Here is a 13806-nt window from a genome sequence, read left to right on the forward strand (position 1 = left end):
ACTGGCTTCATTCCTTGCGAGCTTACGTCGTATATATATATATATATATACATATATTTATGTATATATTAATATTATCTCGGTTTATATGTGCAATTCCAGCACCTCTTACTTCTTTGGAGTAGAGTGCACATATATTTTGAAACATATGTAGGAATTAAAGGAACTTTTGTTTATATGCGTTTTGCTCCACTTATTATTCTTTATATATATATATATATATATACACACACACAAACATTAACACTACTTGGACATGGGTGTCATTTATATACCCCGTAAACAAAATACTCCGCTTGCTGATTCAATGTGCGAAAACCATTAAAATCAAGTTGGCATCATGAAGGGCATCTGGCCATGGAACATGTTCTCATGAAGTTTTGCTTGACATGTGAAGCAGTGTTACAGTATTGTACCAACATGTGGAGCAGTATAATGTGACAGAGGCTCGTCTCATCTCCATGTCACAGACAACTCTGCAAGCTTCACCTTATTTGACATTAATAATACAAAAATAAGTTACCATTATATAACCAGCATGACATCACCATTGCAAAGTAATTCACCTGGTGATTAACATGGGGCTTAATTAGATGGTCATTGATGGATGTTAATTAATACCATCATTAAAAATACACACACACATACATCCATATATATACACACTGTAAAGTAATGACACAGTCAAGAAGAGTATGTAGAAACAGTATAGATTTTATTGAATGAATTTTGTTGAATGTTTTTCACTCCAGTCTATCAGCCATCCATCAGAATGATCTCTGAAAATATAAAACAAATCATTATTTATAAAAATAAGTAAATAAATTTTTTTAAATGTATGCATACATACATTGTGGTATGTGGAAACATTTGAAGTGTACACATATACATTTACTGTATATATCTATATAATAATAATAATCATCATCAGTAACATTTAATGTCTGTTTTTCCATGCTGGCATGGGTTGGATGGCTTGACAAGAACTGGCAAGGCCAGGGGCCACATCAAGTTCCATAGTCTGTTTCGGCAAGGTTTTTACAGCTGGATTATCTTCCTAATACTAACCACTTCACAGAGTATAACAGGTACTTATAACGTGGCACCAGTATCATTCATCATCATTTAGTGTCCATTGTCCATGCTGGCATGGGTTGGATGGTTTGACCAGGGCTGGCAAACTGCACCAGACTCTGTGTGTGTATTTATAGTTATTGAAGAGTATGTATACATACATATCTTTGTGTGAGAAAATATTTGAAGGATTCAATATGCAGAATAACAAGTAAACAAAATGTAAAGTGCAGTTTATGTAAGTATGTACATAAGTGAGGGTGCATAGCCTAGTTGTCAAGCATGTTGCATTCACAATTGCAAGGTTGTGGTTTCAATATCTGGATCAAGTGGTGCTTTGTGTGCCTGAGCAAGATACTTCACCATCTCAGGTTGCTCTTCGATCACTTCGACACCTGATATGTGGCATACCATGCACCTGTTCAAGCAATGTCAATTTGATAGAGGGAGTGAACTGGTGTACAGCACATACGTTTGATCACTATAAACAAGTCACCTGTGCAGGTTGTTCAGCAAGAAACTGCAGAACCTTCACTTGTTGTAGACAACAGGTGAGTCCATGGTATACATATGCACCCAGTACACACTGTAAAGTGACTGGTGATGGGAAGGGCATGTAGTTGTAGAAACCAAGCTTCAAGTGTTAGTCTATGAAAGCTCTCAATAAGAAATGATTAGAAATATGACAACCCTTCCAATCCATACCAGCATGAAAAACAGAAGTAAATCTGATTTTTTTTAATGTATTGTGTGTTTATTTATATTATTGAATAAGACAAAAACTGAAAATAAGAGTCATTCAGCCTAAACTGGGAAATAAATTATTTATTATAGTAAAATAAATTTAATATAAACTCGTAACTCTTTTGTTACTGTATGTCCATTGAAAGATAATGTCTTTGTTTCAATTGATTTTGAAAATATATTACCAAGAAGTTTCAATGAAACGTTTTAATTTAGATTACTTTACAATGGTGAATTTGCATTGTAGAACCAAGCACAGGTTGGTATCAAAAGGGTGAAGTGAATGAAAGAAAGCAGGTAAAAAACATTGATTCTTACCTGTCAAAATGTCATACATATATTCCGACCCAGAGTAACAGGAACAAAACACCAAAACCCATGAAAACAGAGGCAAATAATGATACCAGAAGCTCTTTGTAAATGTCTCGTGAGAATTTGGTTGATGTGACTTCATATCTGATGCTAAGTTAAGGAACAATACACATGTAGCAATAACCAGGAGCTGAAATTTAATTTCTAAAGCTTGACACATGGGAGATTTAAATTTGTTAAATTTGTATCTGTTGTGCAGAGAAGACAGCAAAAACCAGAGTAAGAAAAAAAAAAAAGTGGATTGAGGAACGACTTGGAGATTTTTATCTGAATTGAATCTATGGAAGAACAGATACGAAGGGAGATAACTTTAGCCATTTGATTTCGTTTTTGGTTTTATGTTGTGTGATCTGAAGGAAGCTATGAATTTAAGAAGGAATGGGTGCAGCCTGTTGGTGGGTAGTTTTGATAAGAAATTTCTATACGAAACATGGTCAAAACATTTTATTAATGTCAAGAGTGACAACTACTTTCAACAAATTTCTCTCAGCCCATTGGTCAGTGATGTAGGAAAGTTTAGCTTTAGGTTTGCAAGCAATATTACTGAAGCTGGGGGTCTGGCTGATTTGAAGTAAACAGAAGTACTTGGTGTGTGTACTTAGAAGGTCAGAAGGGGATAGAACTGCAGGAGGTTTGCCAAGTGTGTGCAATGTGGACTTGGCAGGAAAGTAGGGGGAACAAAAGATTTTCTTCAGGAGGGTACTGCTCAAAAAACCCTCATTGATATGAAGTGGAGGAAAAGAGGATTTTGAAAATTTTGGCAGGGGATCAGAAGGATTAACTGTAGTTTAGGAAACAAGATTAACTAAAGTGCTGTGCAATGCATGAAATTATCTTCCATAGTTCGGATAGTGGTCTTGCAGGAGACATGTTGCTGGGTAAAAAATGCCAGCCAGAATTTGGGGATAGTCCCTTTTTTTGTTTCTTTTGTCTGGTGCAGTGATTCTCAACAAGGGTCCTTACGACTCTTGGGAGTCCATAAAAGATTTTATTGTTAAAATTCATGTGCAATAAATTCCTTATATTCCTACAATACACAAAATACTTCAACAATTTTTTCCCTTACATATTCTTTATATAATTCCCTTAAGTATAAAAATATAAGATTTTTTTTAAACATCGAATGGCCATGAGGGTCAATCTGAATAAAACAGGCGTCAAAAGGGATCCATAGGTAAGAAAAATGGTTGAGAAACACTGTTCTGGGGACTTGGAGCACTGAATTTTTGTTTGAGATGTGAAAGGGCATGCCAGAAATGATAGCTTCAGTCCCTCCACCTAACTGTTCCTCACATATCCGGAGTTAAGCGTAGCAGCTTCCAGAGACAGCATAAATCTGGAAACTGTTAGACTGGCTAAATTATTTTATTATGTAAAAAAAAGAAAACAGAAATGGTTTTATCATGAAATGGTGATGTTATGTCTTTGGGGCTTCTGTAGAAAAATTAAATTATTCTGACAGCTCCATAAAGAAGTGTCATTCACTCAAAGTGGATGGATCTTGTGGAAGAGGGAGATCCAGAAAGACAAGAGGCAAAGTACTGAAGGACGACCTCAGGATGCTGAACCTTTCAGATGAGGTGACAGTGGATTGAGATAGCTGGCACCTTGCTGTACTCAAGACGACCTGTCCTCCACAGCAGAAGTGTTAAAATCACTCCCCACCTGGTGAAGAGGATTAGCCTTCAAGAGTCCTGCGCTGGGGCCACATTAAAATCATGCAGCACACTTGGTAAAGTGATTGGCATTAGGAAGGGCATCCAACCATAGGGACCAAGCCAAATCAGACTGGAACCTGGTGCAGTTCTCCTGCCTGCCAGCTCTGGTCAAACTGCCCAGCTCATGCCAGCAGGGAAAATGGACGTTAAAGGATGGTGATGGTGAGGCACAGATATAATTGTGTGGTAAGAAGCTTGATTCCCAACTACATGGTTCTGGGTTCCGTCCCACTGCGTGACACCTTGGGTGAGTGTCTTCTTCAATAGCCTTGGACCAACCAATGCCTTGTGAGTGGATCTGGTAGACGGAGACTGAAAGAAGTCCATCATAGATACATGTGGGTGTCTTTGTGTCTGCCCCACCACCACCACCACTTGACATCTGGTGTTGGTGTGTTTACATCCCCACAACTTAGTCGTTCAGCAAAAGAGACTAGAAAAGTACTGGAGTTAATTCGGTTGACTAAAAATTCTTCAAGGTTGTGCTCCAGCATGGCCACAGTCTAGTGAGTGAAACAAAAGGTAAAAGGGAAATATAGTTAACCCTTTCACTGTGGAAATCAGTTTTATATATCGATCTATTTTTTGTTGAGGAATATCATTTTTAAAACTATTTCCTGTTGAGATGTGTGAAGTTCAATGAAGATATACAACTTTGCAGAAAATCCCAATTCTATATATTTTGGTAGATATTTAAAATTGCAACTGCAATAATCATGAAATTCAATTTAGCAGTGAAAGGGTTAAAAAAATCTTTATAGAAATGTTTCATTATAGTCTTTTGTAATGATATTTGCTTGCAGTTTGCAATCAATGTTAAGACAAAAGAAAGAAGTAAATATTAATTAATAATAATTAATATTTTAATGTTTTCATATAATAACTGGCACTCTGTCGGTTATGACAATGGAGGTTCCAGTTGATCTGATCAATGGGACAGCCAGCTTGTGCAATTAATGTGAAAGTGGTTGAGAACTCCACAGATACACATACCTTTAACATAGTTCTGAGAGAGATTCAGCAACTCACAGGATGTGACAAAGCTGGCCCCTTTGAATTACAGGTACTACTATTTATTTCTGCCAGCTGAGTGGACTGGAGCAATGTGAAATAAAGTGTCTTGCTCAAGGACACAACGTGTCGCCGGGAATTGAACTCACGACCTGATCTAAATACCCTAAACTACAAAGCTATGCACCTTCACGAGAGCAGACAGGACAGGTAGAAGAATGAGAATTGATAAACATATATTGATTTTGGCTTCACTTCAAGGAATAAAAATCCCTGAGGGATTCCCTCCCAAGATCTCACCTCATTGGCCTGAAAAACTGAGCTTTAATGAATTTACAGGTATGTGGGGTTATGCACATGGGCCTTGTGTTGGGAAGTTCTATGCGTGGTTTAGGTGAGCTCAGGTTGTTATTTGGGTGTGTTGATATCTGGAGGGAAGGAGGTGTATTATTTGTTGTGTTGAGAGATTGTGAAGAAGGTTTCTGCTGTTTCTCTGTCGTTCCCAACTATGTCGTCTTGAGTTTGGTCCCACTGAGTGGTACCTTGGACAGGTATCTTCTATTATAGCCCCAGGCCAACCAAAGCCTTGTGAGCGGATCTGGTAGATGGAAACTGAAAGAAGCCCACTGTATATATGTGTGTGTGTGTACATGTGTGTATGTGCTTGTGTGTACCCTAGACATCACCTAAAGGTTGTAAATGCCTATCATCAACAAACAAGTGAGTTTGTTCATTTCCAGTCCTCCAAGAAAAACATGTCTAGGTCATGGGGGAAACATTTATTACCTGCTTGGAGAACAGATGAAGGTAGGTGACAGAAAGGGCATCCGATTGTAAAAAAAGATCTACAACAACAAATTCTGTCTGACTCTTGTAATTGTAAAATGGGAGACACTAAATGATGATGATGATATCTCCACACGAATATTTGTGTTGCAGATTTTTGCTGTGAAAAACTTGGTTTTTTTGTCAACATCAGGATAAATTAATGAAATTCCATCTCTCTCAGACTAATGGATTGTCTGATTGCTTTTAATGTTCAAATTTCCTCACTTTAATCTTTTATTCCACTGAAATATATCAATTCTTTTCCTCACAATACGTTTGTAAACAAATGTCAATGTTTTCTTTCAATTCTATTATATTTTAGTGAGGGATAAAAAAAAAATGGTAAAACAACAAAAAAAACCCCCAAAGACCCATTGTTGATTATATTTTATATCTTCAATATCTGTAAGCCATGTTGGCACAGCAGAGAATAAAGGAAAAAAAAAATTTAATATCTGTATTAAAATGGTTGATTATTCAGTAGATTATTTGTTTCCCCACTTCATATAATTCTTTGCAAAAACAACAACAAACAGACAAAAAGATATTCATCTGCAATAAAACAGCATTGTTAATATTTGAAAGAAAATCCACCATTACTGTTGTATATAAATTATATACATGTGTGTGTATATTTATGTAAACACACACACATATATATTACATATGTATGAGTGTATGTGTATATATATATGTATATATATATATATATATATATGTATTATGTATGTATGTGTGTGTATACATATATATATATATATATATTATGTATGTACATACATGTGTGTTTAAATATATATATATATATATATATATATATATATATATATATATATATATATATATTATGTATGTACATACGTATGTGTTTAAATATATATATGTGTGTGTGTGTGTGTGTGTGTTTATGTATATAGTGGACCATTTTATATTATCTGTGTATGTTTTTTTTTTCATAAAAATGATTGGAAAACAACACAGAAAATTATTCTTGCAAACATTTGTAAGAAAATATGTCAGAGAAATATAACAGGAATATTTTACAATTTCTGTAAAAATGGTTGTAAAAAAGAAGAAAAAAAAAAACGTTATTTGATGTTTTACAAAATATTGAAACAGTTTAATTAATTCCATTTAAATATATTTTAAAAAAATAATAACTTGAAGAAAACAGATATTTAGTGTTAGTTTTATAAAACCATTACATTAAAAGCCAATAATTATCTAATAAAAAGCATTTGTTAATTAAAAAAATTAAATTGTGAAATGAGACTTAATTATGTAGGCTATACTGTAGCAACTTTTGACAGTATGAAAGGTTTGGGTGGTTTGTTCAGAGATCCCACCTGGTGACAACTGGTCAAAGTGACCATCACCTTTGAAAATTGGGAAATCCTAGAAGAAATTTTATTAAGGTTTGCTTCTCTTTTAACTAACCCTTTAGCGTTTAAACTGGCCATATCCAGCCCCCAAAATTCTACCTGTATCATTTTCAAACCAGCCTGATCCAGCCTTTCACACCCACCCTACAATGTCATTCTAAGAAAAAAAGATAATCACACCATTGAAATTGCAAAGCTATGAGATAAAGCAAGATTAATTCAAATCACTGTGAATGAGTATGTATTACATTTGACAGGATAATCTGAATGCTAAGGGATTAAACCAGCCAATTTCACCCTAAATATTCTGTTTCATGTTTTCAAACTGGCCAGATCAAGCCTCTCACACTTAGCCTACAATGTCATCCTATTATAAATTTGAGTGATGTTTCTCTGTCCGTTATGTTTTTATGTTTAACTCCTCCAAGACTGTTGGTGCAAGAATAACGAAACTTAAACCAGCAACTCCCATAATCCCAGGGAATGTCCTAAGGGGGTCTATTTTTTCAAGGGCTGCCTAATTGGGGCCCCACCGACCTCCTACTTTTACTGCATTTTAAACTAAATATATGGCATTGGCAACCAAATTGGAGCAATGACAATGAATTTCATACCATGAATTCCCAGGGAGTATCATAAGGGGGTTAAATTTCTGAAGGGCCACTTAAATGAAGCCCTACTGACCCCCTTGCTTAGCACATTTGCAGAAATATATTTGGGCATTCTAAATACCTTCACGTCCATTGAAATCGAGATGAAGAGTCATAACAGGTACGTTTCAGGTGTGGTGGTGCAGATGTTTATATTTTGTAGTTTCATATTTCTTTATTGCCCACAAGGGGCTAAACATAGAGGGGACAAACAAGGACAAACAAAGGGATTAAGTCGATTACATCGACCCCAGAGTGTAACTGGTACTTAATTTATCGACCCCGAAAGGATGAAAGGCAAAGTCGACCTCGGCGGAATTTGAACTCAGAACGTAAAGACAGACGAAATACCGCTAAGCATTTCGCCTGGCATGCTAACGTTTCTGCCAACTCGCTGCCTTATATTTTGTAGTTTCAGTACAGCATTAAAATTGTGTCAATACATAGAGAGACATTAACAACTGCCACCACAACAACCACTACCGACATTGCTCTCTGCAATTCTTCAAAAGGATACACAAAGAACCAAGCCATGAAGAAGATTCCAATCCCCAACAACACAACTGTCAAATGGGGGAAGACAGCCGGGTTGATAGGGCTGACAAAACGGCTCATTGATTCCAGCGTTGTCTGAAAAATAAGAAGAAACACACACTGGTGAACTGATTCAATTACAAATCATGATGGAGTGAGTTAATTACAAAACATGGTCAGTTCGTTAATTACAAGACTTGCAGGAGCTTGTTAATTACAGTAAAAGGTGAAATTTGCTCATTACAAGAACGCAGTAGAGTTTACATAATTATAAGACATGGTGGAATTTACATGATTACAAAACAGGGCGGAGTCGGTTAATTACAAGACATGGTGGAATTTAAATAAATTTCCAAAATATGGTGGAGTTTCATTGATTTTCATTAAATGACTAAGTCAGAGGAATGGTAGAACTTCTGAGACTGATGGATGGAATTGACACCTGGCCTCAACAGACTGGATTCTGCTAAAGGAACCCAAAGATCAGGTAAAAGTGTTAACCCTTTAGCGTTCGCATAATTCTCTCAAAAATAACTTAGTGGTTCGGCAAAAGAAACTGATAGAATAAGTACTAGGCTTCCAAAGAATAAGTCATGGGGGTCGATTTACTCGAGTAAAGGTGGTGCTCCAGCATGGCTGCAGTCAAATGACTGAAACAAGTAAAAGAGCATTTATTCACATGCCTTTAATTAATCATGCATCATCTTGTAGCTTTGATATTTTCATGAGGTAATTGCTCATTTTTAGAATGATATTGTAAGGTTGGAGTGAGTCCAGTCTGGCCAGCTTCAACATAAAAAAGATAGAATATTTCGGTCGAATATGGCTAGATTAAATGCTAAACAGTTAATCTGCGTAATGATTAGGTTTATCACCAGTCTTTGGATTAAATGCTAAGGCAAACCTGAAGTAAAACTAAATGATGAATTTTGGTGAAGGGTTGAGGCAACTTCCAACAACTCCATGAACTGGAATCCCAGACTCATTGGTGGCAGCAGATTTGACTTTTTGAGCTCTTAATAATCGGTTTGATAACCCAGTCAAGACATTCCACCACAGTTCTTTGACATAGTCGTCTGCTTTAGACTTTGCATTACAGGAGGACATGAGATGAGATGCTGAAGCATGATCTTCAAATGTTGGGTCTCATAGAAGTGATGACAAGTGAACGAGACCTTTGGTGATTTGCTGTGTTTGAAAAGAGACATCAAACCAAGTGAAATCATAGTCATGACCAGTGCTGGTGACACGTGAAAGGCATCCACTGCACTTCACACTTGGAGTGGTTGGGGTTATGTTATGAAGGGCATCCAACTTTAGTAACCACGCCAAACCAGACTGGTGACTGGTTTACAGCTCTCCGGCTTACCAGTTCCACTCAAACCATCTAACCCATACCAGCATGGAAAGCGGATGCTGAATGATGATAATGATGATGGTATTTAGTTATGGCACTTAACCCTTTAGCATTTAAACCACTTATATCCAGCCAAGATATTCAACCTGTTTTATGTTCAAACTGGCCACATCCAGCCTCTCACACCTATCCTACAATGTAATTCTAAAAATACACAATCACATCATTGAAACTGCAAAGCTATAGAATAATGCAGGATTTTAATTCAAAACACTGTGAATAAATAAGCATTGCATTTGACAGAGTAAACTGAATGCTAAAGGGTTGATATTCAGAATTCAAATCCAGCCCCCACTCAAAAGTGACCGGAGAGTGAAACAATTTCAGAGAAATGGACCCAGAATTCAATGTAAAGTGGTTGGCAAATGAGCTCCCTTTAATCAACCTCTCTACTATTGGTGTCATGAGAAAACACATCCAGTACACTTTGTAAGGGTATCCAGCTGTAGAAAGCAGGCCAAATGGCACACGTGAACATCTGTCTATTGGGAGCAGCAGCTGCAGCACCCAGTAAGAAATATCTAGGACCACAATGACCTGTCCATTTCATGCCAGTATGTAAAGTGGACATAAAAATGATTGGTCAGCTGCCCAATGGACGTAAATGTACCATCAAACATCCAGAAAAAAAGAGAACATTTATGGTAAACTAATGTGGAACCTACAGCCCTTGCACCTTGGCTATAAGCTTTTATTTGTACCTATCATCATAGGTGCATTAGGTTATGCATCTACAAATTTACACAAAATCCGAGAAATACAAAACTTTTTCAAAGAAAGAACAAAATAAGAAACTGATGCTCATTCTCCAAATTCAATCAATAAGTGGCACAGAGTGGAGGCGCAATGGCCCAGTGGTTAGGGCAGCGGACTCGCGGTCATAGGATCGCAGTTTCGATTCCCAGACCTGGCGTTGTGAGTGTTTATTGAGAGATAGCACCTAAAACTCCACGAGGCTCCGGCAGGGGATGGTGGCGAACCCTGCTGTACTCTTTCACCACAACTTTCTCTCACTCTTACTTCCTGTTTCTGCTGTGCCTGTAATTCAAAGGGTCAGCCTTGTCACACTGTGTCACGCTGAATATCCCCGAGAACTACGTTAAGGGTACACGTGTCTGTGGAGTGCTCAGCTACTTGCACGTTAATTTCATGAGCAGGCTGTTCAGTTGATCGGATCAACTGGAACCCTCGACGTCGTAAGCGACGGAGTGCCAACAACAAGTGGCACAGTGAAAATTTGTCAGACATTCCAAAGATTCTTCAAATAGAGACATACAGTTGTATGCATTGAGAGTTCATACAACAACTCAACTCAAACCACATATTTACAAACACTGAGATGTCTCTTTGCTTTGTTAGTGACTAGCTTTGAATAAAACTCAAAGAGAAACAAACATGCGTGCATATATATATGACAGGATATTTTAGTTTGCATCTATGAAATTCACTCACAAGGCTTTAGTCAGCCTGGGGCTATAGTAGAAGACCCTTGCCCAAGGTGCCACACAGTGGGACTGTACCTGGAACCATGCATTTAAAAAGAAGGCTTATTAACCACATAGTCATGCCTGCATCTACACACACGTGCATGTGAAAACGTGTGTATTAGATATTATTTATTTATGCGCCCTTTTTAAAAGCTAGCCAAGCTCATGGGCCCGGATTCCATGGTGTGTTACCCTGCCCAGCTAGACGGGACATATATATATATAATTGATGGGCTTCTTTCAATTTCAGTCTACCAAATCCACTCACAAGGATTTGGTCAGCCCAAGGAAGACACTTGCTCAAGGCACCACACAGAACCATGTGGTTGAGAAGCAAGCATCTTACCACACAGCCACCTGCGAAATGAAAGCAAATTTTGTCTCAGAAAAACCCGTCCCAACCCAAGCCAGCATGGAAAAGGGGACATAAACTGATGTTACATGAATAAATATAATAAGAGGGTAGACTACAGATGATAACCTCAGCTGCTAGATATAACAGCCAAAATGCCCTCAAACTACACAACCGTCTTAATAAAAAAAAACAGGACATATTTGATAAATGTAGCCCAAACTAAACTATGTTTGAGAAAAAAGGCAGGTTGGTTACAGGTAGGATGTCTTTGATTACAGGTCAGCTTGACCAAAGTTAACCTGGGAAGGGAGGTCACATTTGATAATGTAGTCCTAGGTATACTATGTCTGAATAAAAGCCTGGTGGTCGTGGCTGAAGCGTCTTTCGTCCAGTTTTCGTTGGAGTGGGGCTGATTTAGGGTTAAACGAGATTCATTACACGTAGTGGTCATAGGGCATTAATTGGAATGTCTGTCGTGCCAGAGGTGACGTGGGACCAAATAAATGGCCAACGCAGTCATTCAACGTACAAGAAATAGCGACCAAATCTTCTTCAACTCACATCTTACTAACTTGAAAAATAGTAACACTGGCTAACTTAATCTCTGCCCCCACCTCTCTCTCTCTCTCTCTCTATATATATATATATATATAGGCGATCTTTCGATACTAATCCTTTATATATTTATTAATGCGCCCTTTTAAAGCCTAGCCAGGCTCAGGGGCCTGGTTTCCCAGTTTCTATGGAGTGTGTGTTCCCCCTCAGCTGGACGGGACGCCAGTCCATTGCAGCTTTACTCAAGAAACAGGAAGAATGAGTATCCTTTATATATATATATATATATATAAAACGAATGGTCACGGGTGGAACGATATCAAATTATGGGTCGGTTCGATCGAGGCTGACTTAAAGCTAAGTAATAACAACAATAGGGTGGAGGTAAAGAATATGCACACCACCCGTTTTCAGTGTAACCCTAACCCTAACCACCGGTTATGCGTTTTCGCCATCAATAGTATACGACCTGCTAGAAATAGCACACAAATCTTCACTCGAATCACACACGAGCCGAGTTTCGAAACATTTACCCGCTCCGTAACTTTTTCACTTCTTTACAATTTATTTCCTTGAAAATATTTCTTCCGATTCCTACATTTATATAGTGCAACATATCCTTAAAAAAACAGGATGGTCATGTATGGAATGCCTTTGGTCGTAGGTCTCCTTAATCACAGCTGACCCGATGAGTGGGGGGGGGGAGCAAAACAACAACTGTACTTGTGTTATTATAAGATGTATGCATTCGATTCTAGATACGCTGCCTGCATAAAAATCGTGATGGTCACTTCTGTAACGTCTACGATTACATTAAAATCATTTAATCTGCTGGATTAAGGTTGGTTAGTGTAGTATAACATCAACATCGACATTATCAAGACAGATCTGTATAAAAGAATGTATGTGTGTGTGTGTGTGTGTTTTTATGCAACGTGTAACAATTTGAAGCAGTTTCGGTTTAATTGGAGAATTTACTGCTGAAAAAAAGAGGTTATGGTTAAATTAGTAGTGAAATATTTGGAATTGGGGTTAATTGAAGTTTGATAATTAATTAGAATATTTGGAGTAATTAAGTTTAAGTTGAGTTCATGTGAAATATCGATAGAAAAATATTCGAGTTTGATCAGAGTGAGAACTTACCATGATGGAGAGGAACTAGTTGACATGAATGAAGGCCGAAACCGGTAGTGACGTCATAAGGATAGAAAGTGAGAGGGAAGGGAGAGAGAGGTAAAGAGAGCGAGAGAAAGTCAGAGGGAAGGGAGAGAAAGAAAGTGATAGAGGTAAAGAGAGGGAGAGTGGGAGTAAAAATGACAGATACAGAGAGGGGAAGAAAGAATAAGAGACAAGGAGAGTGAAAGCAATATACATATATCTATCTATCTATCTAGAAAGAGAAAGAGAATGATGTACATTAAGACGGAGAAATGAAGAGGGAAGGAGAAAGTAATAGAGATCAATAGGTAGTCTAACAGAGAGGAAGAAATTGATAAGATAGAGAGATAAAAAAAGGGATGGTGAGAGAGAGAGACAAATAGGAAGTGATAGAAATAGACAGTGAAGGAGAAGGTAGTAGGGAGAAAAAGAGAGGGAGAAAGTAAGAGAGACTGATGAATATAGTGAGAGATAGAGGGAGAAAGTGAGATGGAAATAAATAGATAGACAAAATGAATAAG

General features: G+C 37.5%; 1 long non-coding RNA gene across 1 annotated transcript; it reads right to left on the minus strand.

The window, feature by feature from the left end:
- Window positions 1-696: 696 nt before the first annotated feature.
- On the minus strand, window positions 697-13429 carry LOC149131388 (uncharacterized). Its single transcript, XR_016237993.1, has 4 exons — window positions 13271-13429; window positions 8297-8409; window positions 2137-2274; window positions 697-779 (listed from the first exon to the last, which is right to left on the minus strand). It is a non-coding gene; the product is annotated as an uncharacterized LOC149131388 (long non-coding RNA).
- Between the last annotated feature and the right edge of the window lie 377 nt (window positions 13430-13806).

The sequence above is a fragment of the Octopus bimaculoides genome, chromosome 22, assembly GCF_046866305.1.
Source record: "Octopus bimaculoides isolate indiv1 chromosome 22, ASM4686630v1, whole genome shotgun sequence".
NCBI lineage: Eukaryota > Metazoa > Mollusca > Cephalopoda > Octopoda > Octopodidae > Octopus > Octopus bimaculoides.